General features: G+C 38.2%; 1 long non-coding RNA gene across 5 annotated transcripts in view; it reads right to left on the bottom strand.

Annotated features, from left to right (window-relative positions):
* LOC116789100 overlaps positions 1 to 26,619 on the bottom strand; it is a 30,780-nt gene extending 4,161 nt beyond the window's left edge. For all 5 annotated transcript variants that reach the window (XR_004357884.1, XR_004357883.1, XR_004357882.1 and 2 more), the window contains exons 1-4: positions 19,101 to 26,619; positions 15,390 to 15,456; positions 13,915 to 14,007; positions 8,222 to 8,312 (exon numbers count right to left, since the gene is read on the bottom strand). This is a non-coding gene — a long non-coding RNA (uncharacterized LOC116789100). The remainder of the gene's footprint in view (positions 1 to 8,221; positions 8,313 to 13,914; positions 14,008 to 15,389; positions 15,457 to 19,100) is intronic.
* Between the last annotated feature and the right edge of the window lie 842 nt (positions 26,620 to 27,461).

Here is a 27,461-nt window from a genome sequence, read left to right as displayed (position 1 = left end):
ACTGTAAATGTAATTATGTGAGATAAACGCTATCCTTCAGCAAGGACAGCTGCATAGCACTAACACTTTATTCTTACCTGATTCAGCATATGCTTTTTAACTCATATATTTTGAAATAGGAAACAAGAAAAATGTCTGTGTCACACCATACACACACCACACTACACATCTGCTAAGCATTTTTTCTGATGAGTCTTCTTGCTCTGAGTCCTCACTTATCTTCCACCTTTATCTTATCCTTTCGATGTACTCGTTTATTACAAAAAATATATTTCTATGGTATCCCATTTCTTTCTAATGTAGCATCATCAAAGATAAAAGTAATATACAGGTTCAAGAACTGCATCCTTTTCTGCATCTATACAGAGAATCTATACTTCCTGCAAGCTGTATGTCCAAAATGTATTGCAGTGATTTTGTTCAAATATGTTTAAAGTAATGCATCTATTCATTCTCAGGTGTGGTTTTTCGGTAGATAAGTCAAATAAAACAACTTCTCTGCTTTGCCAGGGAAATGGCTGAGAGATATTTGACTCTGCCCTGCCCCTAATCCATCTCTTCTGATGAGACTGAAGAAAGCAACTTCTGTCTCCCTGTGCTCTCTCTCAGGTGGGCTCCACACTCCCAGGCAGCGGGGCTGCAGTGTTGCTTTGCCCTTCCCTCTGCTGTCTGTGCTCTGGCATGAGACCCATGGATTTGGTCCTAAACATCTGCCAATGCAGGTGTTAGTTGATGCAACTGCTTCTCATATAAATGGGCTCTTTCCTTACGGCTGCTCATCAGTTCCTCAGGTCCTGAGTATTCCTACTTCCTTTCTTTCCTGCTGGCACTCACCAAAACAGATCTGGCTCACCTAATAGATGAGTGATGCAATAGTTTTCTCTTAGCAAATATATTATTGCTCTGAAGCCTCCTGTGTACATATATTTTACGTGAAGATGGCCCCTCTGGGCCACTTCCCTGCTAGCCAGTGATGGGCAGTTATCTTCACACTAGATCATTCTGCAATCACTCACATTTATAGCTCCCTCCTTACATCTGACAGTTCTTTACAGAGGAGCTTGCTAATTCTCAGATTCCAGGCACCCCTTTCAAGAGAAATTACTCTGTGACTTAATTACAGAGAAATTAATTATACCTGATCTGCAACATAGGTTTGTCCTGCTTGTTTTGTCCTGTTTCCTCAGGCTGGAAACACGTCACTGTTCATTGCTTTTAGTGAAAAAGTCACTAAAGACCCCTATTTACTAAGCAGCAGGCTCATATTTGCTGATGATCAGCTGAGCCTCATTCTCTCATTTAACTTTTGGAAATGAGACATTTTTAGTGCTGCAGCACAGGTTCTCCTCAGGTTCCAGGTCCCACACAGTGGCTGCAGGAAACCAGAGCAGAGTCGGGATTTCATGTCACACACAAATAAATCCACCCTTGTAGCCTGTTCAGAGCTGCATGACAGAGGTGGTCTCTACTGTCTAAGCACACTCTCTGAATGAATACAACTGCACCTTATAAGTTTAACAGATCATACCATTTATGACTGTTATAAAGAGAATTAATGCAAAGTATAAAAGTAAAAATAGAATTGCTGAACAGAGAACACAAAAAATCACTGCATTCCTCCAGGTCTGAGTAAAGTACACTATTCCTGAATGTAGCAACACTGGCAGAGCTGGTATTGACCTATCACAGTGTTCTGCAACCTCTTATCCAACACCCTAATATCACCTTGCACCTCAAAAATTAACTCTGTACTAACAGAAACCATTATAAAACTAATATGACTTTAAGCCATTCATCAATAGTCACACAAACTCTGTTTGAACCAATGAGCCATTCTTATCAATTATGTAAAGTTCATTGTCTTTAATGTTCAAACATCTCAATAGCAGCATATTCCAAAAGTAATTAATATTCAATTAGCTCAAAGCTTTCACATTTGCATATTAATATTTGCTTTATAAGTCCCACAGAAAGGTATCTGAAAGGCTAGGAGTGCTCTGATCTTGTTAAAATGTAAAAATGTTAGGATTATTAGATTTTGAACACCTTTTAGGCAATGCTTCTAGAGTCACAGGTCCTCATGCATTTTTTCCCTGAACTCTAGATCTTCCACTGAGAAATGAGACTTTAAACAGTTTGACTCTATTACTGGTGAAGTCACATAAACTAGATTGAGGATGTACAACCTACAGTATTGCATAGCAAAGAAATAGCCTAAAATGAAGGCTTTTTCAAAGCAAAATTCCAAATACATTCAGGGCTAAAGCACAATATTGATTTTTCTGCTTCCATGAATGTATCAGAGACATTTCCTAGCAGAACAGGGGTGTAAATGATGGGAGGGACTACCTTGATCACCCTGAAGCCCTAAACATATTTAGTAGATGTTAGATTAAAGTGTAAAAACAACACCCATTCTGCCCATACATACACACACAGCAGTTGAAAAACTCTTGCAGCCTGTAATGTGTATCTTAATATAAAAGATAAAAAACCCCTTCAGACATCACACAGAAATAATGAGAAAGCATATTTAGCAGCGCTGAAGGTCTTGCACTTCCAGGGAGCCACAGTGAAGCAGCTGAACTAAGCCCAGGAAGTGAACTTTGCTCCATAAACCAGAAGAGCATAGAAAAATAAAGATCCCAACAGCCTGTGCCAGTGTAAACAAGGATGAGAGGGTGGGGGAGAAGAGAATTCCTTACTCCCCTCAAATCTGGCAACTGCATGCCAGATGGCATTCCCAAGCATGGGTGGAAAACATAAACAGGATCATTAAGATTTCCTATAGGAATGGCAGTATAGCATGTTCAGACTCTCATCTTCAATTCCTAGCAAAGAAAAATAAAAAAAACCCAACAAATGTAATGATGAAAAAATCTGAATGTATGAGGGAAGAGACAGGGGAAAGAATTGTTCTTCGATCCTTCAGGTACTTAGTGGCAATCCTCAACTAATACAATTGATTAAAACCGAAAAGACACTCAGTTTAACAACTCTTTCCAATGCATTTAAAATATTCAAGAACATCCTAGCCCTGAATATAACTCTTTCCTTGAATTTGTCAGGATCCATTTTCAAATGCCGTGTTCTTTAGCCTTTTACTCTACTTTGAAGTTAATTTTATAACTTCAGTTCTCTTGTTTACAAACTCGGTAGTGGTGCTGAACTAGCCATAAAAGCATTGCATGGAGCACAGAATCACAGCTCTTTCATCCTTACTAATGGATTAATTTAAGAACATTCAGTAGCACAGAATAGTGCTACTAATAAACTGTATTATAATTGTTTTCTAAAGTAACAAGAGGCATTTAATTACTATCAAAATTTCACACATGGCTTCCAAACACAAGGTGTCAGGAGTATAAATGTTATCTGGAAAAGTCCTTTGAAAAGGGACCTCAGAAAGTGCAAGATGTTACATAGAAAATATGTGTAAGAGTTAAAAAAAATTCCCCCCTCCCCCTCTCAAGAACCTCACTGGTTGCCATTTTCAGACATCAGTCCAATCCAAATAACCCCAAACTTTCCTCTTATGTCTTCCCCACCAAGCCAACCAGATACATCTCTCAGCCTCATTTCTCCCCCTAAAGAGGTCAGTTTTATCTTAGCTTTTTCATCCTCATTGTTTTATGCTAGCTTTATCCTCAGCTGTAATGCTGCTTCTCATTTCCTGTTCCCTAAATAAACAGAAAATTAGGTTTTCAGTGCAGATACCAAGTCCTATCTTCTTTCTTCCCTGCCAAAAATAACTTGTTTCAGTGAGCTTGCTGGAATCATCACAGTGCTCAGATTTAGAAAGGCTGTTTTTATAGCCTGTTTAAACAATATATTGCAGCTGGTCTGAACCAAACCAGAAATACTCACACAATCTTTGTTAAGCTACTGTCTCCACAGTTAGGAACCTAAACTCTATGCAATCCACATGGCATTTCCTTTAAAGCCCCTTCCGTGATCATTTCAAATGCTTAACAAATACCATCCTACTCAACTGCAGTTAGAAGACAAGATTTGCCACGAAGGCAAAATGTAATCTGCAAAGTCTTTATTCTTCTTGAAACAAATTTGAAAGAACTAAGTTTATTTTTGGTCCCACCACTTCATTTCTGGTTAATTAGAAGGTGTTTTTCCTCACCTGCAAAGGAACAAAGCAGAACAACTTAATTCAACGCCATTGAGCAGCACATTTCAGAGCTGAACAGAGTAACATGGAAAACACATGGAAACTGTCTCCAGAAACACTATGTGACTAAAAAACTCCATCTTTTACACAATATAAATATCAAGTGCCTAATGTCAGGACCCTGCAAGCAAATCTTAACTCACTATGTCAGTATTAAGACATAATTTCAGGTTATTATATGCAAATAGCATTGCAAAAGGTATTGGAGATTTCCTCCAGCAATCTCTGAGCTGATACCATACATACCTTTCACCACTACATTTTACTCATTCAAGAGAAATCATAAATGTGCTGCAGCCCTCTTACACCAATTAATTTCTTAGCACAGGATTAGCATGTTACAGAGATTGTTACAAACCTACATTGTATCAGGCACCTAATGCTCCTGAGCAATGTCTTTCAAAAATGTAAAGCCAATTTGCAAATGAGAGGCATTTGCTTACCCTGGGCTATTATATTGGGACTTATTTTGGATACTGCACAGTTTGGGGAATTTTTATCTTTCAGAAAATGACAATTAAAGGCTTTAGGCTCACAGCAGGTGTAAGTGCTTGTTTTTACAATACAGTCAAGGTTTCTGTTCCTCAGTTGATTGTTCTTCCAATCTCACTTCAAATATTCTCCACAAAACCTGCTGCCTGCTAACTTTTGTTGTTGGCAGTGCCAGTATCAAGGTCACCCATCAATACACATCAGTTGTACACGGCTTTCTTTCTTCCCCCTCTGAGACTGGAATTACAAAAGCTCTTCCTGCATATGTAGCTCAGCTCTGTGTCTTGCAGAGGACATTTTCAGAGCCTACACCTTGTTTTAGTTTCAATAACTTTCAATAACATCTGACCACTTAAGCTTGCTATTGATAATGGTGGAGACTAACACAGCCACCCCTATTTAGTGCAGGACACAAACATCCTTTTCTCTTCTTACTGCACCTTTTGCTGCAAACACTCCAGCTCAGTTCTACTTTTCAGCTTTTATTCTTGCACAGGGATTTGAGAAAGAAACAAAGAAACAACTGCCCCTGGAACACTGCAGTGCACATTCTTTTTTAGCCTACTTATCCTTAACTGTCAGGTGTTTTATCTCAATTTTGTTGCCTATGAGAAAATTCATTGCAAGTATCTTTCACTGACAGGTATATTTATAATCTTGGATTTCTGCAGCGGCCCAGCCACAAACAATTAGACCATTGCATTCAAATGTACAGCTGCTATTCCTGCTCCAAATCTGCTGAGAACCGTCCTGCGATTCCTTACTATGTATTCTCCACATAGGCCTGCATGCAAATGAAGCAAAATAATCTGCTCTTTGCTAGGACTGTATGGAGCCCTAAACAGCCTGATTGGATTATGAGATGTTAAGACTTCTCTCAGTTAAGTTTACATTTTAAAGACTGAAAGATTCCTAAATTTCTAATCACCTAATCCCATATATTCTGTCCACTCTTTCCATTATTCATGATTCATTCAGACGCTTCTGTCTTCAACCTGGCTTTCTCCTGGATTCATTTTCATCTGCAAACTCCTTCATGACTATTAATTCTCCTTCCTTTTTATTCTAAAGCCCTCCAGTTTCTTCTCCAGTATCTCTCAATTTACTGTTATTCATAATCTGGTTTTCCTTCTCTTTTATACATCCTCTTCAACCATGCAACTGAATGCATGCACCCACCTGTCACCTTTCACCTGTCAAGTGTGATGAACTCTAAATAAATATTTAATATATAGTTTTAGGACATGTAATTTTAATAAATTTTAAAACTTATTTAAAATATATCACTTGTAACCCTAAAATTATATCTGTTTTTACAGCTCTGATACAGCACGGCATGTACTTAAAAAAAGTTAGTCTGTTAGGAAGGCTGAATGCTGCTGTATCAAATAACAGCTCACATTTCCTGAAAAGCTCTTCCACAGCCTACAAACCTCTGTTTTGCTTAATTTGTCATTAATTATTCCTGAATAAGCACCCCAAAGATCTGAGGACTTACAAGCAGCATTAACTTACATGTTCTTCTACATTAACAGCCTAGCATTTTACCTTAATACCACTGCTTTTAGGCTTTATTTAATTCTCCCCAACCTTCAAATGGTAGAATATTACCAAATTTCTTAGCAATACTAGTAAAGCATAAGATTTATTTATTGTGCTACTTTCCAGAGAAGCCAATATAACAGATAATGTTTAGGACTAGGTAATAAGTGTTGTAGTTACCACATACATTACCCCTTAAAAATTTATATACACCAAATGGAACAGACACTAATCCCAAACATGCCAGTATAAAATCTTTGCAAGCAATAGCTCATGTTTTTCTGATATTTTTCTGCTTTAAGTTTATTCCACATCTGTTGTAGCAGAAAGAAAGTGGAATCTGGCCCAAAGGCTACTTCTAATAAATCCTTTCCTTTATTAGTAGAAACATTGTTATTCACAATGCAACATATGTTCCTCTAATTACGTTTTTGAGCAAAAGTATTAATGACATTTTGGCCATATATCTACTTATCCTTTTCAGAGCAGGTTTTCTTTCGACACATTTGCATTATATAAAGTTCAGAAACTTATAATTAAAAAATAAATAATTATTAACTAAAAGTTTGAGATCTCAATGCCTCTTATTTGCAGTAAAATAGAAGCCAAATGCAGACCCATCCAATGATTTTGAGCAGCACTCAGCTACTGAAAAAGTATTTTTATGCATATTCCAACATAATGTATCCTTTTGAATAGCCTACTTTCTAATGGTGCACCTTCATCAGGGTATGAACCAAGCAAAATTTAAATGTTCATCCCTTCTTGCCTTTGTAATGCCAATGTAAATCCTTAAAGTATGGAGAAGTAAAATGGGATGGGAATTTGAAACAGAACATTTCAGTGTTTCTGAGTGAGAATTAAATTTTGTAATCTGGTCATATTCAACAGTATCTTTGCAAATTCTTCCATGATTGAAGTGAGGCATTGAAAAAGGAGATGCTCCCAATTATTTGTATGTTACTCCTGATACTTTTTAGTCATTCAACATGGCTTTCAAGAGTAGCAAACAAATACCAAGATATTCTATGAAAATTGCTCATATGGATCTTAATACAAACTTGGATTAGTATTATTCTAGAAGTGAAAACAAATAGACCACACTAAAAACTAGTATAAAATCAAAATTCAGCATTTTCTTAAACCATCTGAGATCCGTATTGTCCTTGTTACCTGCTTTTCTATTATGTTCTCTGAATACTCACAGGGAAGAACATCATTCTTTCTTTTCGTGCTTTGTGTTAAGCATGTGTGAAAAGTACTGACTTTCAACTCCTCAGAATGAAATCTTCTATTTCTTTTTGAGTCAGGTGGGCACAAATGCTTATGGAATTAACACATGTGAAAAAGCTACATCATGGAAGTTTTGGGTTTGTCTTAGAAGTGCCACTATAAAGGTTAAAAGTACCTCATTCTCCCATTTATTTCAAATGTGCTTCTAAATAGCCCTGAAAAGCACGGTAAAAGCCAAACACATTCTAAATGCTTTCTAAAAAAAATAAATTGACTTAAACATTAACATCAATACTTCTACACTGAAGGACCACAAATATGATCACTGCTGATTAAACCAGTGAGACCCACTTAGAACAAGAATTCTCATCTGCTAGGAAGAGGGGATATTTGTTTCATATTGTACACTAAAAGAATACCTTCTGACTTTTAACAGTGTGGGTTGGATTTGAATGTGATCAATAGTGCATTTCATCACCAACAACCTTCATTATTTAGTTTCCTTAAACAATCTCTCTTAATTTTCTGCCATAGGCTTGCCCTTGAATTATCTTCCTCTCTAAAGCAGAATGTCTTTTAATTCCCTTTGACTGCCAGACTTGTCCTACTGCCAGGAGGAGTGAGTGAGGAGGCTCATGGAGACTTATCACAGGCTTTGCGTGAGCAGGAGGTTACAGTCCTGCTCTCTCTCTTTTTTAACCAAAGAGAGCTGGAATGATGGAGGTGTGCTGACCTGCAGGAGCCAAAACATCCTCCAGTGTTTGAACCTACCTTTTTGAAGCTCTCACACGCTGCTGTCCATGTGTCCCAGTTCAGTTCTTCCAATAACCTAGAATATATATTAAAGTGGAGACAGCAGCCTCTGCAAATGAAGATACCATCAGGTAACATTTCTTTTGTTTACTTGGCATCCACGCTGGAGTAGGAGGAAAAGAGCAGAATTCAGCATTTTTTTATCACACATGGACCTGACTTCATTCTCCTGATATCATTTATATCCATGGCTTTTTTCCTTCAGTAATTTTAGAAAACGTGTTCAAAGCCACAAACATAAATGATGCTAATGGTAAGTTTGTGTTTGGGAGGCCACACTGTGAATTGCTGAAGATGAGAAGAACTGCACCAATAAAAAACTCCAGGTACGTTAAAGAGGAAATTAAATACTGAATTCATACATTCCAAGTCTAAATATATGAATTTTGAGATCTCTGAACATTAAGTCAGATGCCTTGGGCTGTCAGTAGCAAGTTAAACTTGCAGACTAAACCTGCCTTAGTCCCAAAAGTGCAAACAAAGTGATTGTCAGTCAGTAAAGCCACATCTTAAGCATTCTGAATTTTAAGAAATTAAAAGAAAAGCAAGCTAAGTTGTTTGGGTTTTTTTTCCTGCTCAGCCTAAGAATCTCCAAGAAAATGAAAATACAAGACTTTAAATCTTTTCTTGTTAAAGTGTTATAGCATACCAGCCAATATTTCCTTGAAATAATACTCAGGATAGCAAAGTACATGTCTTTCAGTACTATAAGTATAAAAAAGACGTATCTCCAGGCAATCATGGAAAATGCTTTCCCAATTTAAAAATGAAAATGGTCTTGTTAGCATTTTTGCCAAGTGGAATATCTGAAGAGAGTTATAAAACAATCACAGGAACTAGAAAATATTATTCTTCAGCTCACAACTCATGCTTTTGATTTTAAAATCAAAATCACAGGCAAAATGATAATTAAAAGCAAAAAATATACATCTATATTTTTGGGAAGTTGGACCTCATCCAAGACAGCACAGTGAGGTTTCCTGTATTTCCAAGCTTTTTATTCCTTATGGGTAAGGCCTAATTGTTAGATCCATTTTTAGAATCAGAAATAAACTTGTGTAATCCCTTTAGAAGTCAATCAGTGCCAACCTGAAGTAAAATAAAGGTAATGCCCAGAGATAACTCAAGGTTGATGCTCCTAATGGTTCAAACAGCAGTTCTTTCATTATTCCTGATTATGTATATACGGAACAAAATACAAAAATAAATAAAAATCTACTTTATTCACATTTCTTATTAGCTGTTCCTATCCCCTTACAGGACTTACTCTAAAATTCTAACTCAGCCATTGACTTCAGAGAGAGTTGGATCAAGACCCAAAAGAATAAAAGCACTTGTACTTTTTTTTTTTACTCATGTAAGAATCTGAAATTAAAATTCCTGTAAGATATTTCTGCTTAGTGCATTTGAAACAATCAAATTTTGCAGCTGAAATCTCAGAAATGCAACTGCATTACTAACTAGAGTCACTGTAATAATGACAAAGAACAAAAATAGTGATATAGTTTCAATACAATTCACAAAACTCATTAGAGCAACTTATTTTCATCGCAAAACCTGCAAACACAGCAGCAAACGAATGAAGCTCATCGTGTCCCACAAACCGAAGTTGATATGTAAATTCAGATAACACAAATGAGCACACCTGCCAGAGTTTCTCTCACAGACTGGATAAAACAGAAATATTAAACCCAGCCTTATTCCCTGAAGCAATGCTGCCATCTTCCGAGGGAAAAGATGAAGTCAACGTTTTCATTTAATAGGTATATCCTAAGTGCTGGGGAGATCTGTGAGACACAGGGGTAAGGAATCGCCAGGGATGTGAGCTGGACATTTGCTCCCCCTCCACAGACACAGGTCTTTGAAAACAGAGTGGAAATGACAAGCAATACTGTCCAGGAACGTGCTACCTCGAGTAGCAAGCAGAACACTCAACGTTGCAGTGGTTAATTGAAAACTAAGCGAAGTGGCATTTCAGGTGAAAAGGCAAGCAAAGGAACCACAGGCAGTCCATGCTTACAGTTGGTGAATCCCACTCCCTTTCTTTTAACTTCCACTATGCAGCTGGTATTTTGTATTGCTGGATTGGAAAACCCAAGCAATTTTAAAAAAAAAAAAAAAAAAAAAAAAAAAAAAAAGGCATTTTGCATGGCCAGATCCATCCATCCATCCATCCATCTGTCTTTGATATTATGGATCAAGGGACAGAATGCAGGTTGCTGACAAAAAAACAGGCCATTGTTATTCTTGCTATAATTCAAATATTTTATATTTTTCTAATTCTCTACATTCTAACTCTCTATATCCTCATTCTAATGCACACACACCAGATTTCAAGACAAGAATTACAACCACTTATAGCTGGATTGAATTTAATAGCATGGGCTGCTATTAAATGCAGACTGAAATTTTCCAACAATGCTTTTACAGCTGAAAATGTCACTTCAAGTGCTGCACACCCTCAGCAGGAATCTGTTTTGAAAAACAAGTAAAGTAGCTTTAATATGATCAAAATACACCCACTTCACCTTTGTGAATGGAATATTTCAGTCTTCTATTTCCATTTTTATAATGTGTAATGCAGAAAATAAAATTTTATCATGTTTCACTTTGTGAAAGTAACAAGAAAATTTATAGTATTCTAGTGACCATATGCCATAGAGTCTGCATACACATTCAGCTTTCACCTGGGAATACTGAAAAAGCTCCTAACATTAATCCATTGGCACACCTAAAGATTTCCTGTGGTTAGGGGAAAAAAAAAAATCACCTGCTCTTCCTGGCTGCAAAATTCATGTCTTCCTGCTAACCCTTGACAGCAGAAACAGCTTCAGGCTATTTGGGTTTAGAGTTGCAGCTATAGACAGTGACCTCTCCGCTCTCCCAACATGCAAATTTGTTATATTACCAGGAGTTCTTAGAAATAATTCCTTGCTGGTGTTTCTAAAGTGAATCTGTTACTTTGCAGTCGAAGCAATTGCTGAGTAGACTGTTAGATTTTATTCTTGCTCAGTCTATTACTGCTCTGGGTCTTCACTCATTCCTTGGAAAAATAGTGTAAACCACCACTGTGCTCTGTGTATGAGAGTGACACAGCTGTTTACACAAAGGTAACATGTTTTGGTATCTCTCAAGGAAAGGACTACAGCCTCAGCTATCAGACATTTCGGCACTTACCAGTTGAAAACTATGTGTATTTATTAGATTGCATCACCCCAGCATGCACAGTGTGAGCCAAGAACATCTTTTCCTACTCCTCTGCTCCTGCAGAAGGACAGCCAGAGGAGGGGGGAATTCTACCCCCCAGGTTTCCCAAAGAAGAGTTTTTCACTGGAAACTGTAAACCAGAAAATCTGACCCTATATAATTAGAAAATGCTTTTGCTGCTTGAATTACCAGCAAGATCTGCTCTTAGTAATTACTTGGAGGTACAATGAATCAAGATATATTCTGCCTGCTTCTCTGTAATATACATTGCCTTCTATTCACTACAACAGTGTCCTTGAATTTTTAATTCAATATACTTAAGGGTCTGGAGTCTCTAAACTGTGTACTTGGTTATTTATTTACTCTGAACCCATTGCCTAAAACAAATTGTTTAAAAAGAGATGAGATGACATTGTATTTCTTCTCCATCTGCAAAGCTGTCATGGATTTGGGGGTAACAGCCTCTGAATCCTTTGATGCTTCACATCACCAGGTTAACTCCTGTAAATATGCTTCAAAATGCTTCAAAAATCCAAAAATGTTTACGACCTAATAAAAGAGCAGGTAAGGGGAGGGAGAAGGGACTGCTCATTATACTTCCTGGTACTGGTTACCCAGCTGACAAATTTAGATTTTTCTTCTTTGCTGGAGTTTGAGAACACTTAAAAAAATTGACTCGGGAGATTAAAGTATTTCACTTGGAAAGCAATCTTACATTACCAGCATTGAAATGACCCTGTAAAGTTATGGGGCTTTGATTTTAATGTGTTTTACCTCTATATCTCCCCTCAGAATGTTAGTCTGCCCTCACATATTTTGCCTCTCCTACACATCTGAGCTTACTTTGCTGTCTCGAACCTATTAAAAAATCAGATGCACTAAAACTGTTTAATACAGAGGACACATTTGCAAGGGTGAGATTTTTTATGAGGTGCAAGATTTCTGTTACACTACACAAATTCATAGAGCTGAGCAGATCAATTAGCCTTCTGCTGCGAATTCCTTCTTTAGAAGTGGTCAGGATCTGCAGAAGCCCTTCAAAGGAAGAGATAGTTGCAGTAAGAACTTCGTAATAGAGCCTATTAAATGAGGAGGAACTTAAAAATAAGTTCAAAGCTAATGATTTAACACATAGGATTTGTCTTTTCTGATTTTTTAGCAGATTTTCCGCTGATATAGAAGGACACACTAAAAAAAAAAAAAAATATATACCTCTTATGGTATAGTCCAAAATGGCAATGTCAGCTTCACTACCTTTAGATCAGTTTTATGACAGCCCAAGTTGTGGCTCCTGGTACATATACACTGTTCTTACTTCAAAATATGAAAAGCCTTAAAGCTCATCTAACTGACCAACTAAGAACACCTCTAAAGTCAGAAAATGCCCAGTAGAGGACTCTGAAGACAGTCTGGGGGTCACTGTGCCCTCACCCTGCCACTGCAGCCCTGGGTTCCCTGCCAGCCCCAAGCAGCAGCCTCCTAGAAGGGCCAGGAACAGCTCTGACAACAGGGACGGCCCAAACTCTGCTCCAAACAACCCCAGAAGTTTGGGAACAAGAACTAAGAGGTCACAATCCCTGAGCTCCTCTGAGCTGATCTGAGCTTTCTACAAGAATTCTCACGTCAGAACCATCTTTTCTTGGCAAGCAGCGAACAATCACAACTCCATTTGAAGTGCAAAGGGGCTGAAAAAAAAGCCGCTTCCAGTGTTACAAAATTCTATTTTTTTTTTTTCTTCAAAGCCTTTTTCTCCTTCTTCTTTTGAAGGAGTGTCAGTCATGGCTATATGTTCATGGGGGAGATCTACAAAAGTAACCACAGGCTGAGTTCAGCCAAGTATCCAATGAACCTGCAGTGAGACAACTATCACCGGTACCTGCACCCATGATGAATATTCAGCTTTTAACTGGATGGGTTTTATTCCAACTGGACTTCTTTACTCAAAACCTCTATCAGCAAATAAAAGATCACTTTCTGAAACCAGAGGAATTCTTACCACAAAACTGTTTAGCAAGATAATGTTTCTAACAATTTTTGAGTAACGTAATTCAGCAATTTAAAACATCCATATAACTTGAGATATAGCTCCCTGCTCAGCCAAACCCATGACTAAATACCACACATCTTGTTCCAACAGATTCACAGAGTACATCATGAGAATACTGTAGCAGCAACTTTCTATACATCTATTATCTGATGTATTATACATGTTGAAACTATTTTTAGCTGTTTATACGAGTATCATAAGGAATGCAGAATTCTAAGAAGAATCTCCGTGACAGTTTCTGAAAAGAAATTATTTCCTGAATTAACAGCTAAAGATTCTGACCTATGCAGGGTACATTTGGTCCTCCCTTAAAAAAATTATTTTAAAATACTCAGTGCTTCACCATGCAGGTATAATTTAACGTATTGCAAACACCAAGTAAAGAATGACTACTTACCTAAACTAAGGTTTTAAGAGATATTTTCCTTGATAATGTCCACAATTGTCAATGCCATACACAACAAATATCACTGCTTAAAAAAACCATTATCTGCCCAAAAAGAGATTTAAGCAAAACAACATGTATTAAAGAAAATAATAAAAGAAAAAGTTAAAAAAAGACAATTTTTTTTGACCACTAGGCTGCTCAAAAACATTAGTTACTAGAATAAATGACCTTCACTTGAACTACTCTCCATACTTTCCTAATTGTTTATAATGATCTGGTTCAGTCCCACCAGAATTAGGTGAAAGCAGCTCAGTGTCTTCATGCTGAAGTCCTTCGTGTTAAACTGAGATCTTATCCTTCTGACTGTTCACTTCAAAGTGCTACCAAATTAATTGCAAAGGCTTTATAAAAAAACAAGGCATAAATAAGGCAGCTCTTTCCATAAGGCTGGAGCATCTATCAGGCTTTTGAGGAACAGCTTAACGTTTGCTTACAAAAATAGAGGAATAAACCCTCAAAGTTATTAAACTTATTACAGGGATACCTAAACATCCACGTTTCAGTATGTTAATTGAAAAAAGGAAGAATTTCTACTCTGAGAATGTTACTACACAAGCAACAAAATACTACCTCTACGTAAGAACTCTAGGAAAGGCAGACTAAAATTAGCAAGCAGATAAGTTGTCATAGTGGAAAGGAGAAGAAGTGTAGAAATGTAAGAATGACAGCCCATTTTCTGCACTGTGATAGTAACTTCCCCAAATTAAAAAAAAAAAAAAAATCTCTTGCCTTCTCTATTTCCTGCATGTTAGCTTCACCTTGCCTGTTTAATCAGGAATGCTTCTGCCATCAGTACTTAACCAAATCTGTTTATGCCCATCTGCTTAACAAATTGCACTTTCACTGTTGTTCAGTGGAGGAAGTCAACCCCAATCAGTCTGGCCTTGCTAGCTCAGGTAGCACCTTAAATAATAAAAGGCTTATCATGTATCTGTGCAGAAAAAAAATTCAGAAAAAATCCAGTTTACCCAAGGCAGCAAGTTTGTAAGTAATGATCATTACAGAAGCTTGTATTTGGGTCATGGTGACTGTGCTATCCCAGGTATTTCATATTCCTTCTACATATTGCACACAAATCAGCAATAGTTCAATTAACAGGTCACTTGCCTCAATCCTATGAATGGAACAGGCACACAAAATCTGACAGAGATCACAAAACCAGAGCAATGAAGCTGCACTTCTCATTGATCCTTTCTCTGGATCCCTCTGGTAGGAATACAACATCTTCCCATCTATTCCCAACACGTGAGGAAACACATGGCTCTCCTTTCATCAGCAACACTGAATCTGACATCTACATAAACAGGGATCTGAAATGACTGTATTTTACACATTGAACAAAGTGCATTTAATACCTTATCCTTCCTTGAATATTTATTTGCACTTTCAAACCCAGTAGAAGTCAGTCTAGAAAACACAAGTACCTTATTATCTGAATAACGAGGTCTTCAGACAGTGAAAAGTAAAGCAGCTTGAGTACTTCAACAAGACCTAGAAAAGAGAGGGCAAAGTTAAGAGAAGAGCAGCTTTCCACTGTTCTGTTGGGAGCTATGCCTTAAAATATTTAAGAAGGTTACATCTGAAAGTTTAAAAAAGAATATATGGGTTCCGCAGATTGCTAGATGAAGGAAAATGATCGTTTTCCCTGCATATAAATGAAATATTGAATTTCAAAGTAATATAGAGCTCTGTAGAAAATATGCAAGCACCACTAAATAAGAGCCTTATTTAAATAGCTGCATTGTTTAAATCAAAATCAAGCAGGAATTCTTCTGATGAAAAATAAATTAATTTGCCATAAAAATAAGATATTAACGAGACAAGTAAAATACTTTCATAATATTTTTATTATTTTTGGACTAGTGTTAATTTTATTTTTTTAATAGTAAGAACACATAATATTTATTTGTCATACTTTAAACTCCTTTAAATTTGCTAGACCAAAATCCAACAAAGTTTCATTCATTTCAACTTTCTGCTCTCTTATTCCCCTTTCCCAAAACCAAAGTCAAAACACTACTAACTACACAGAAACACAGACTTGCTAGGCAGTCCTTGAAAATAAATACATTTTAAGAACAGTCTAAATATAACCTGTCCTAAGTTATTGAAGGACTTCAATGATACCCAAGATGCACACATCATGGTACCAAGGACACTTCCTAAAATGTCCTAAAAGAACAGCATAAAGGTTCTTCTATGATGCTGAAAAAATCCTTCCCTGTTTAACTGACCTTTCTTTCCAGTTACAGAACATTAACATTGAAACATGGTCACTAAACTTCAGTTACTCAGCTAGGAACCTAATTAAACTATTCCCATTTTAGAAATTACAAAAAGCTATAGTCTTATAACACATCTTATCTGGCTGATGTTGTAGAATGGAGCAGAGAGGCCCCTGGGCATCATTGTACAGAAGGCACAGGGAGAATACAGACCTCAGTAAGGTAAATCAGGTATTCTTTATCTCTGCCAGAGGTGTAATAATTTCAATATGAGAGCACACTTCTTTAGAACCCACTCACTGCATTCTACTACACTGAAATAAATCAGCCTTAACAACTACCACTGAACCTATGCAAATACATTCCTTTTAGTTTGCTCAGCAGTGGAACAACAAAGATGTTTCAGTCTTATTAAATTCCTGGTGGGTTTTCTTTTTTTCCCACCCTGTTTTCTGGCACTGGATTCATGCCTGATGTTCTAGAAAACTCAGCATCTGAATCACCTTTCACTGTATAGAAACAGGATTAATTAAGCAGTATCTGAACACAGTTTACACCCCATTAAGTATCTGTGACTTGGTGAAATCACGATTTTCCCTTTCCTGTGAAAATACTACACCTGCAGGAAGTTGTTTAGTGGAGGTTTACATATGCTTAGAAAATATGTGAAAATGTCACCAGTACCTCCTAGTGAGGAAAGCACTCGTTATCACTTGTTTTAGTTCTGCAAGGCAAACTGAGGTCTAGTCACTGAGTCAGTCTACAGACACTTCCCTACTTAAAGAAGAGGTGGTTAAGGCTGAAGAGCTGAGAGAAGTCTCTGCATTCCACACTCTTGTGTTGAGGAATTTCTCTTCCCCATCTCACTGTCACGCCACAATGAGAAACCCGAAATCTCTTCACCACAGGTTTCTCTGTTCCCAGATCCCTGAGAAAACTGTAAAATACCTCCCCAGCACAGGAGAAGAGAGGTGGGAGGCGGGGAAACAGTTTCAACTTCTACGTTTGTCTGTTGAAGTTTTGTTTACCGAGCATTACTGGCAAAAACAACTTCTGGATTTAAAAAGCTCTTGTCTATGATCAAAACCACTGGAAACCGAAGCAACGTGCAAACTTCTGTGACAAGCTCCCTTATCCCATAGGCTTCCCCCACTGAATGCAAGGCCTGAGCTTTAGGTTTTCATTCCCAGTCCTGCTGGGCTGGGTGACAAAAGGGACACTGTGCTGCCATACAGCTGTTTATTCCAGCAGCGCTGGCGACTCGTAAACAAGGAACAGAGACGTCCTTATGCCATTTCCTGCTCTCCTCAAACCTCCCTCAAATTCCACCACCAAAACAGCTCCCAGCAGAGTCACGGACCTCCTGTTTGCAAGGTGGCTCACACCTACAGCTGCCTCTGGGATTCGGGACCTTAGGTTCAGTTTTCTCAGCAACAAGACTTTCGTGATAAAGAAAGGAGGCAGAGGTGGTTTTGTGCACTTGATATTAAAGTTTTAGTGCTTTTATAACAGTACTTTTTATCAAAAAGTTTCTTAATTAGCAGTGTCTACTGCAGTATCAAGAAGTAGCTTCACTGCTTTTGCCTTCTGTCCTGTAAAGGCACATGGGGAAACGTTTTGGTTCTTCCCAGAATGTCACTGGATTAAAACAAAAATAAATAAATAAAGAAAACGAATAAAACAAAAACAAATAAAACAAAAAGAAATAAAACAAAAAAACCAGCTGGACAGTATCACACTTATTCTTTTAAATATGTTTATTCCTTTTATGATCAGCATCATGGCTATCCATGCATTCCCCCCATGCACACAGATTCTCTTTCATTTTGTAGAGATTAGATTTAATTCCCTACTTTTCCCTTCGTCTCCCGCTATTTTCCAAACCTTTTGGATTTGCCTTTCACTGGCAAATGTCCTTTTATGTCCTTTTCTGGCCAGTTCTTTAACACCATGATAACCTTCACATTTACATAAATTAAGCAAGTTTATTTCCTTCTTTCAGGTTTAATTTGAAGAGCTGAGGAAAAGAGAGAAGTCTTGAAATCAATGTGAAAAAAATCCAGTATATATAGTAACATGCAAAATTTTAAATGTCATGAATTGCATCGTGCATACTAAAGTCTAATGTTCCCATGCACTTATGTCATGCTGTTCCCACACTTGAAATTTCCATATTCTTTTTACGTGCTTTCTGATGACATAACCATCCCTAAGCACAAGGAAACATTGCTAATACACTGTTAGAGCACACTATTAAAATAAAAATAGTCTCTCTGCAGACCCAAAGAGATGTTAAGCTGCTCACATCGACCCTCTTAGCACAGTGATAGAGGATGGTGCTCTCAAGAAAATGTCATTTAAAAAACCCCAGCAACTTAAGGTTAAGACATGCTAAAAATCCAAAGAAGAAAGGACATAGAGCTGCAGTTAACAATTCACAAAAGGATTCTATCATCTAACAACTTCTAATGTACAGACACATCCAGGTTAGAGCAGAAGAGATTGCCTGAGCTACTCTCAGGTTTGAAAATTTCCTTCTCTGCATTCAAAGTACCTGCACTCATCAATACTCTATCTCAAGATTGGCATATTTGATACAAAACTCTAAGTTCTGCTATTTCAGCTGTGACAATGTTTGCTAAGTAGAAATAGGTAATGCTAATAAGTAAAACTACTTCCCTCTTAAAAATGTAAGAAAATGCAAAATAGCTAATGAAATGTAAGTGGATAGTTCAAAATCATAAATCCCAGCTATTTCCAAGATTTAAGGCTGCAGCAACACTCAGATACCCTGAACATCTCATGTATTTAAACACTAAGTTACAGAATTCTGAAATGTACTGAAGCAAATAGTCATGAGAACAACAGGACCAAACATAACCACGTATTCAAAAATCAAACTTCTCATACCTCCAGACTTTTTATAGAGATGAAGTGAGTACTGAGAAGAAAGTGCCTTGCTTTTTTACTTTGTATCTGGCTCTTTAGTCCTGCCTGTGAATGCCCCCCAGGTATTACGGTTTTAACATGATTTCTTCATACTGCATATTAGTACCAAACTAACTCTGTAGTTGAAACAACATCTTACCTAATTACTGTTTTACAACACAACATTGCCCAGAAAAAAGTCATTAAGCAATCCAAGTGCACTGAGTGGCATCATTCTCAGTCACATGATGGATTTTAAATAGCCAGCGCAGCACTAGTAGCCAGTAATTACTCTGAAATTTCCATAAATAATCACTTCCATTGGAGCTTTTAAAAAAATTGCATGTCCACTTTAATTCTTACTATATTCAGTATTTCCCCTTCCTCAACTACAAAGAAAAAAACATAGCTAGTTACTTCATCCTAAGGTAAAGCTATGGTTTAAGTAGGGCCAGAATCAAACTAGTAGTGAGGCTCTGAGAATTGTGTCTTATACCATGGATTTATTTCCAAAAATTAAATCACAAAAACATCTTCAAAACACCTTTTCATGAACGTAATTTTTACTAATTTTACATAGGAATTCTTGGTCTCATTACCTGTTTACTAAAAGCTGCCCTTTCAATTTTCAGAAGAGGCACTATAAAATTGCTATTTCTGCTGAGGAACATATAAAAGGATCCCCCTAAAGATCCTGTTAAATCTAGTTTGGCTGTACAGAAATATGGCAATCAAAGAGGATAATAGTTCTTGTACATGACTGCAGGCAATAACTCCCATCCCCAAGGCTGCCAAGAACATGACTGGTATTATGAGACAGTTAAAGCTTCATTAACCTCTTCATGCCTGAAACACATATATCACATTAGTGCCATCCTGAATAAATTCAAAGACATGAAAATAAATTACATGGGAATACAAAAAGCAGATTAACAAAAGACAGGCCACTATAATTTCAGCCTGTCTCTGAAGGGGTAGCCATAAGGTAGAACAGACTAAAGAATGATCAAGGTATTAGCAAAAAAATTTGCATTTAGAAGAGTATGATATAGTCAGGCTTTTATTTTTCCTCAAATTCAGAGGTCAGAACAGACAAAAAAATCTAAAAGACAAATATGACCAAGTTGATGATCTTCATTTATAACTCCTTGGGCAGTATTGACAATAACCCCCTGATGATCTGGGCCTTTCACTTTCCCCATTTCAGAAACCCTCCTAGACTTAAAAAAAGAAACCTACCATATAACCCAGATCTGGGATGCAGAGCAGGATGGGGGCTTTATTGTATATGCAAGTTTTCTTGTATGTGGAAGCAAACCTAGAACATCAAAAAGTTTCTGGATATTTTTGGCTGACTCTACAGCATTCCCATCAACAAGTCTAAAATTTGGTTTTCAGTAAGTATTTCCATTACTGGTGGTATTAAAAGCACAGCTCTATATGCCTGTTAGTATTTAAAATTGTCTTGGGCTGCTTAATGTAAATCCTTTGTTACCACAAGGAACACAGACCCAGCGTATATGCAAAGGCACAGGGCATGAAAGGCACACATTTCCAGCACAAGGAAGGGCACAGATTAAATCTATATGTAAAACACTGTGGTGAGTATTGCAGTACCCAGCCTATCATTACATCTATGAGCCTGGCAGTGAGACCCTTCTGATTCACACCCCCCTGCATTCCATGGATGCAGCCCACATTACTAACCAGCCAAACAAAAAACCCCAATGAACCCTTCTTTAACACCAGCATGTAAAAGAACCCCCTGCTGAAGAGTTAAAGTCTCATGAAAGGATTTGGATTCAGTTGAAATGATCTCGAATTCATCTCTACCCATGTGGACACCTCTGGTAGACCTGCTTACATCCAACAGGCCCAATTCACAAGCCTGGTTTAAATCACAGGTGAGAGGCAAATGGCTTTTCATCTAATTTATAACAGCACAACCCATTGCAAAAAAGTAACAGTATAAAAAGAAATTTACTTCCCACACTGACAGCAAATAGAAGATTCAAATTAGCACAAATGTCTTCAGCCAAGCCTTCTAGTAAAAATATTGAGGAAACACAACTGCTCTCCAGACACGTCACAAAGGCAATGATGACAAACAAGGACAGTAGTTACAGTTTTTTTATTATTTTTCCCATATTAATTCAGTTCAATCAACAGATAAGTTCCAAACATTTAAAAGAAAAAATCCAGTAAAAAAAAAATTAAAAGTGAGATATACATGTGACCAAAATTACTGATTTTAGAAACTACATTCTTTCTCAAGACTCTCACCACCAGTGCTTTGCCTTACTCTTTCACCCAGAAGAGAGACTCCCAGTCCTACAGGATTGCTTTATCTGTGCAGACCCCACACACTGACAACTACTTACAGTCAGGTCTGAATACAAACCACCAACAGTCAGAAGCCAGCAGCATTTCCTTAAATATGACCCAAGCAAGACAGGAGCCAACTTGCTGGGAGATTTCAAAGGGCATTTTACCAACGTCAGGATACTCTGTACACAAGTCCCTGCCCTGCCTGACTCACGCTGTGTCCACACTGACATTCCCTGCATTTGTCCTGTGACAGCATTCCCGCTGCCAGAGCTCCAGTGCTGGCAGCTGCTCTAGACCAGCAGCTGACATTTTAAACGCTATGTAAGACCTCTGGCAGCTCCCTTTGCTGCTGCCAAAGGTAAAGCTACATTAATTAATGTAAGAAAGAGCTCAGCAAGCCCCATAGCAGAGTAGCCCTTAAAGCCTGGGAAGGCTGCATATGATCAGGAGACAGCCTGTTGCAAAACAAGGACAAGGTTGAGCTCGGAGAGCTACGGGGCCACAGCAGGTTTTAGACCAAGCCTCCCACCAGCTCTGCACAAACAGCCTAAAAGCTGCTTTAGAAAGGTCTCACCACAGGCCACTCTGAGCCCCTGCCAACGTGGGGGCACACACCAGGAGCAGGGAGCTACAGCACTGCAGACACATGGTTCTCCTGGGATTGATGGGAGAGAGCCCTGGCACAAGGAATGACTGCAGATGAAGAGCAACTCCCGTTCCCCTCAGCGATCCTAAACCAGTTATAAACTAACCAGGTCTGCCCCAGTACTCCTCAAAATACAGAGTTCCTCCCATCGTCAGTGGAAGAAATTTATTAGTGAAAGCACAGAGCAAAGCAGAGAGAGTGGTGTCAGGCACTCCACTCATGGAGGAATGGGAAGATGGGTGACAGCCCCCTCCTGCTTTCCACCCCTGCCCAGTAGAGAAGGCTGGCAGGTCTCCACTGCTGGGCAGTACAGAGAGGCCAAGGGCAGACCACACCATGGGGCAGCCCAGGGCACAGATCCTGCTGCAGGTACTGCCCTGGTACTCCACACCATGAGCCTTGAGACATTTAAAAAATGCCAACTGCTGCCCTTTCTTCCCTCCCCTCAGTGAGGAGATGGGGTGGGGCCCAGGCAGCTGTGAGCTACCTCTTTACACTGATAATCATGACACCTTACAAAGACAAGGTAAAGAAAACATATTTCATCCAGGGGAAGGCCACCTAGGAACTTAAATCTGGGAGGATGGAATGTTCTCTATGTGCTAGGGCATGCTGAGGATGGGAAACCACTTCCTGCTTGCCCAAAGAGCTGTAAGCAGTATAATTAGCACTTGCTTGTAATATTAAACGTCACCAGATTTAATCTGAAGGGTCAGTGGGAACCCCTCACGCAAACCTGAACTATTTAACTCCCCAGGACCCAAGGGCAGCTATAAATACCTCGACTGTCCATGCTGAGAGCTCCTGAATACTGAGAGCACACTGAATTTAAGCTACTCTGTTACTTTTGCACATTACATAGTCTTATTTAGTGCTGCCTTTGCACTCCTAGGGCCACTCTCCAACAGCAATTCCTCATGTGCAGTAAGTGTTAATTCAATGTTTTGAAATGCACTGGCTATGTGACTGTGAGCTTTTTTTGAACCTCCAAAGTAACTGAACCATGTTGGTGACTGACATTGCCACACCACGGCTGCACTCAAGGCAACACTCCTTTCTTCCTGCTCTCCCATAGGAAAGCCTTTGCTGTGTTGCTGTGCACAGAAGATTCCTTCCCCACCCCCCAGACTTGGAGGAGGGGGTTAGATAACACCCAAGCCCATATTCCAGAAAGGATGCATGCACTCCACCAGTCTGCACGTTTCCAAGCTACTGCACACATTTTGGATGGACCAGTCACAGTCTGGCCATGAGGCTAAGCCAGCAAACTCCACGTGAGATCTGCTTGGATGTCACAAACCCTACGTGATACCAGCCCACATCTGCTTCCAAACTCTCACCACACAAAGTGGAAGTTGGCCTGCTGCTGCATGTTTCACTCCCAGTTACACCAGGAAGGTTTTGACAAGTGCATCAAGAGGTCAAACACCCTGGAACTGTGCTTTGTTTAGGCTGCTAATGCCAGAAACTGCTCTGTAGTTATAAGTACACAATGCTGAAAATCGTAAGTCAAGCTGGTAAAAGAATTCAGTGTTAATAAAGGAATCCATGGTCCTGTAAAACTCTCTGCAGTATTTTTACTTCTCTTTACAACTAATTTCAGTTCCAAACTCTTCTGGGAATTCACACATAAGATTAACGCTATCATGGAAAAGAAAACTAACTTCCTAAGCTAATATCTGAACACTCAGTATCTTGAAACCAAAGTAATAAGACAATCTTTAACAAAAACGTTAATGAAGCTTGGCTGCCAATTTACAATTAATTAAAATAATCCCCTACTGGTTTCTATTAAAAAGATCTTGGCATGAAATACCATGTCAGAGGAGAGAAAAGCACTTCTATGTTTATAAAGATTATGGCAGAAAACACTGCTTAGGAACAGCAGAACACAATGTTTAGCACTGAACATAAATGAGTTTTTTCCTTAATCTCACGAAGTTTTACTTCAGAGGGCTGCTTACCTACCTACTACACCTACAAGACCTGCTACAACCGTCCTTCTAAAGCAAAAGAATACCTTTTCCATAGTAAATCTTCCACTTAACATTTTAATTTCCCACAGCATTCTCAACTCTTAGAAATGGATTTTTTTATTTCCTAAAATTCTGCATACACTTCTTTAGACATGGAAATCTATAATCTCTGGGGAGTCTTAAGGTACAGATCATAGAAAAATCAGTTAATAATTCCTTATCTTTAAATTAATACCTTGATTCCTTGAGTGCTTAACACATTCAAGAAACAATCTAAAATGTTAAAATATAAAAGCCTCCTAACAGGTACAGAATAATTGAAAATAATCAGTGTTCTTTTTTTAAGTATCTTAATTTGCCCTTTAGCCTTTTACTGGTCTGTCTCATCCTCAGGGAGCTACGATCAAAGAAATTAATACCTAGTAAAAAGCACATTTAAAGACACAGAACTATATAATTTTCTCTTCTTTACCTTTTACTAATTTTATTTGTTCTGCCTAATAATTCTCCCTTCCTTTTCCTTCCATCCATATAAGGGCCAAATTTACTGATTTTTTTTTTCCCTTTCCCTTATTGAAAGGACTGGATGTGCAGTTGGTTGCAGATTTTCAGAGAAATGCTTCAAATTTTGCTGTGCAACTGGGGAAAAGTTACTTGCTCAAACAGCAAAGTAACCAGCAGTGCAATGAACTGCTGGACTGTGATATCCTGAACTTTCACACATCTCTGTTTCTGTCAGTAGATGTGGACTTGCCAAAGATTGAAAAGGGGAGAGGCCTTGAGCTGGTTTTTCTTAAAGTGCTGACAGTGCACACGAGCTCTAAAAGAACCCTGCATCAGCACTGGCTACATTGCTACTGCTGGCAAACACAGAAGTGCTTTGCCATTTTGATAATTTGTCAACAGCTTGCCAAGGGCTGCAAACTTTAACTTTGGGAGTTTTTATTGAGGGTTCTGTTTTGTTTTGGTTGGTTGTTTTTTGGTGGTTTTGGTTGGTTGGTTGTTTCTGACAGAACAATACAGAAAAAGCCAAGCACTGCAATGTTGGCTCTGCCTCTGAAACAGGACGTGGACCTCCCACTAACAGCCTATTTGAAAAATCAAACCCCAGTGTTTCAGAGAGGCCATCCCAAATCAATGGTATCAGTCTGCACAATCCTCTTTATAAAGGCTTTCCATTTCAAACAGGTGGGATAATAATTTGGGAAAGACATCAGTCTGCAGCACCTGACTGCATATATGAAAGAACTAGATGACAGCACTCCATTTAGCTTTTAAAACATTTTTCAAATTTTTTCATTAGTTATCAGACCTGGGATATGGACATTGGGACAGGATTCAGTGATTTTTCTTTACAGAGAAGGCAAAATGATTAAAGGATAAACTTTAAAAAGGCTGCAGAGGAGGGGAGGTATCCCGTTCCCACAGACTAATTTACAAGTTCATCAACTTTTATAATGGAGGCCTGCTATTTACTTTAGCACATCAACATTGTATAACTACATTTCCATTAATTTGATGCATACATTAGTGTGACAAGTGCTGCATTAGCTGAAAACTGATACACTTCAGCACTTGTGACTCTCACCAATGTATCTCTGAGCAAGAGTTTGTCAGTCAACAGCCCAAAAATTCTACCCGTGCCTGCAAATCCAGCATCAAGTTTAGTCTGAGATATCAATCCTTCTTCACACTGACAACAAGTTAAACCTCTGGTATATTAAATTGGTCTTTACATAAGGCTAAGATTCCCTTCATGAAATTCAAATGCTGAATACTCCTCTTTAAGAAGTCTCACTTAAAGAGATTAAATGCTGTAGCATCCACAAATTACAAAAGCACTCAGATTTAATTATTAACTAGAGATTATTACTCCATTAAGGATGTTTCATGCACACATGCTACACTGGATGTTTGCACAGTTTTAAAGGTTGGCAGGATGATCTAAAAGAGTATTTCTTTAAAAAACAAACTCCTGATTCTTATCTAGTAGGCACATATTTGTGGTAGCTACCTCTTTATCCTAATAGAATATAATTCAATTAAGTCATTGAGTCCTGCAGCTTTTTCTCTTGTTAAGCTCAAATGACAGCAAAAAAAACCCCCAAAAACCAAAACCATAAGAACATAACAGTTCAGCGAGTCAAAAGAACTTTCTAAAGTAGCAATTCTGAAAGCTTCTTATCCTTAAATTCTGAATTCCTTATAAAACTGAGGAAGAATCCCCCAATTTTGAGAGGTTTTGGGAAGTGTGCCCCCAAAATGGGAGGAGGGGGGGAAGTAACACCAGACCAGTCAGTCACATATCAAAGCTGGAGGCTCCCAAACAGTGCTCTGGTGATTGTACCACCTTGGCTCTGTTTGTACCAGCTTGGCTCTGTTCTGGCTCTTCAACTCAAGGACATGCTCGCTGACCTCATGGAGCTTTGGACAGCACTGGACAATAGGAAATCACATGGCAGCTGTGCTCCTTCAAATTATCTACAATTGATGATATAATTTTTCATTTCTTCTGCAATTACACCTCTTCTCAACGCCAAGGCACTTGTAGAAGTCCCCCTCAAAAGAAACCCCAAACAAAACCAAAAAAAACACCCCACCAACTAAATCCCTAAAATTTTAAACAGATGACACAGCTGATAAGTATTAATAAAACATCTCTTTGGGAAAAGTCATGGGTTTATTAATTACATAACCTTTTTCCTATTAAAAAACCAAATTATGTTATTTTTTTTCCTTCTGTAGAGGGGTAACTCTGTGCAACCCCTTCCTTAACATAAAGTAACATTAACAAGGGACTCCCACGTTCCTACCTTGATGCTTAATTGCCTCATATTAGAGCTCAAAGGTCTAAGGCTTTCAGGTGCAACATATTTTAAAGCTAGAGGGCAAGAACTCCTGTCTTAAAGAACCTCCTAACCTTTACTATATAAATAACTTGAGCCCGTTAACTTATATAATGAACACCAGGTTAGAAATATGCTTTAAAACTGCTCTAAGTTTTTCAATGAGAAGATTTCTCTGCTTAGTTCAAGGAGCAGAAATAAATAAAACAAAACAGCAACAAAAGAGCCAGAAACATAGCATTTACCACAGCATACTTGAAAGATGAAAATAAAACCACTGATATTATTCACAGAAATGACCATTTGGAAGCCTTTTTCTTTTTTAGGTGCTAAAATACTACAATGATACAAATACTAATAACATATCCTGTCTCCAAAAGGTTCCACCTATCTCTGAGAAAGCAAGGTGATGGACAGGGACCTGAGAAGTTACATACTTTGAACGTGACAAGGGAGAAGAGATAGCTGAATTTTATTAAATCTTCACAACACCAATAACCTCCAGTACAGTGGGTTTCAAAAATTACCCCAAAACACGAAGTTTCTT

The sequence above is a fragment of the Chiroxiphia lanceolata genome, chromosome 6, assembly GCF_009829145.1.
Source record: "Chiroxiphia lanceolata isolate bChiLan1 chromosome 6, bChiLan1.pri, whole genome shotgun sequence".
Lineage (NCBI taxonomy): Eukaryota > Metazoa > Chordata > Aves > Passeriformes > Pipridae > Chiroxiphia > Chiroxiphia lanceolata.
The sequence above is the reverse complement of the archived record's forward strand: the minus strand, read 5'-3'. Positions and strand labels throughout refer to the sequence as shown.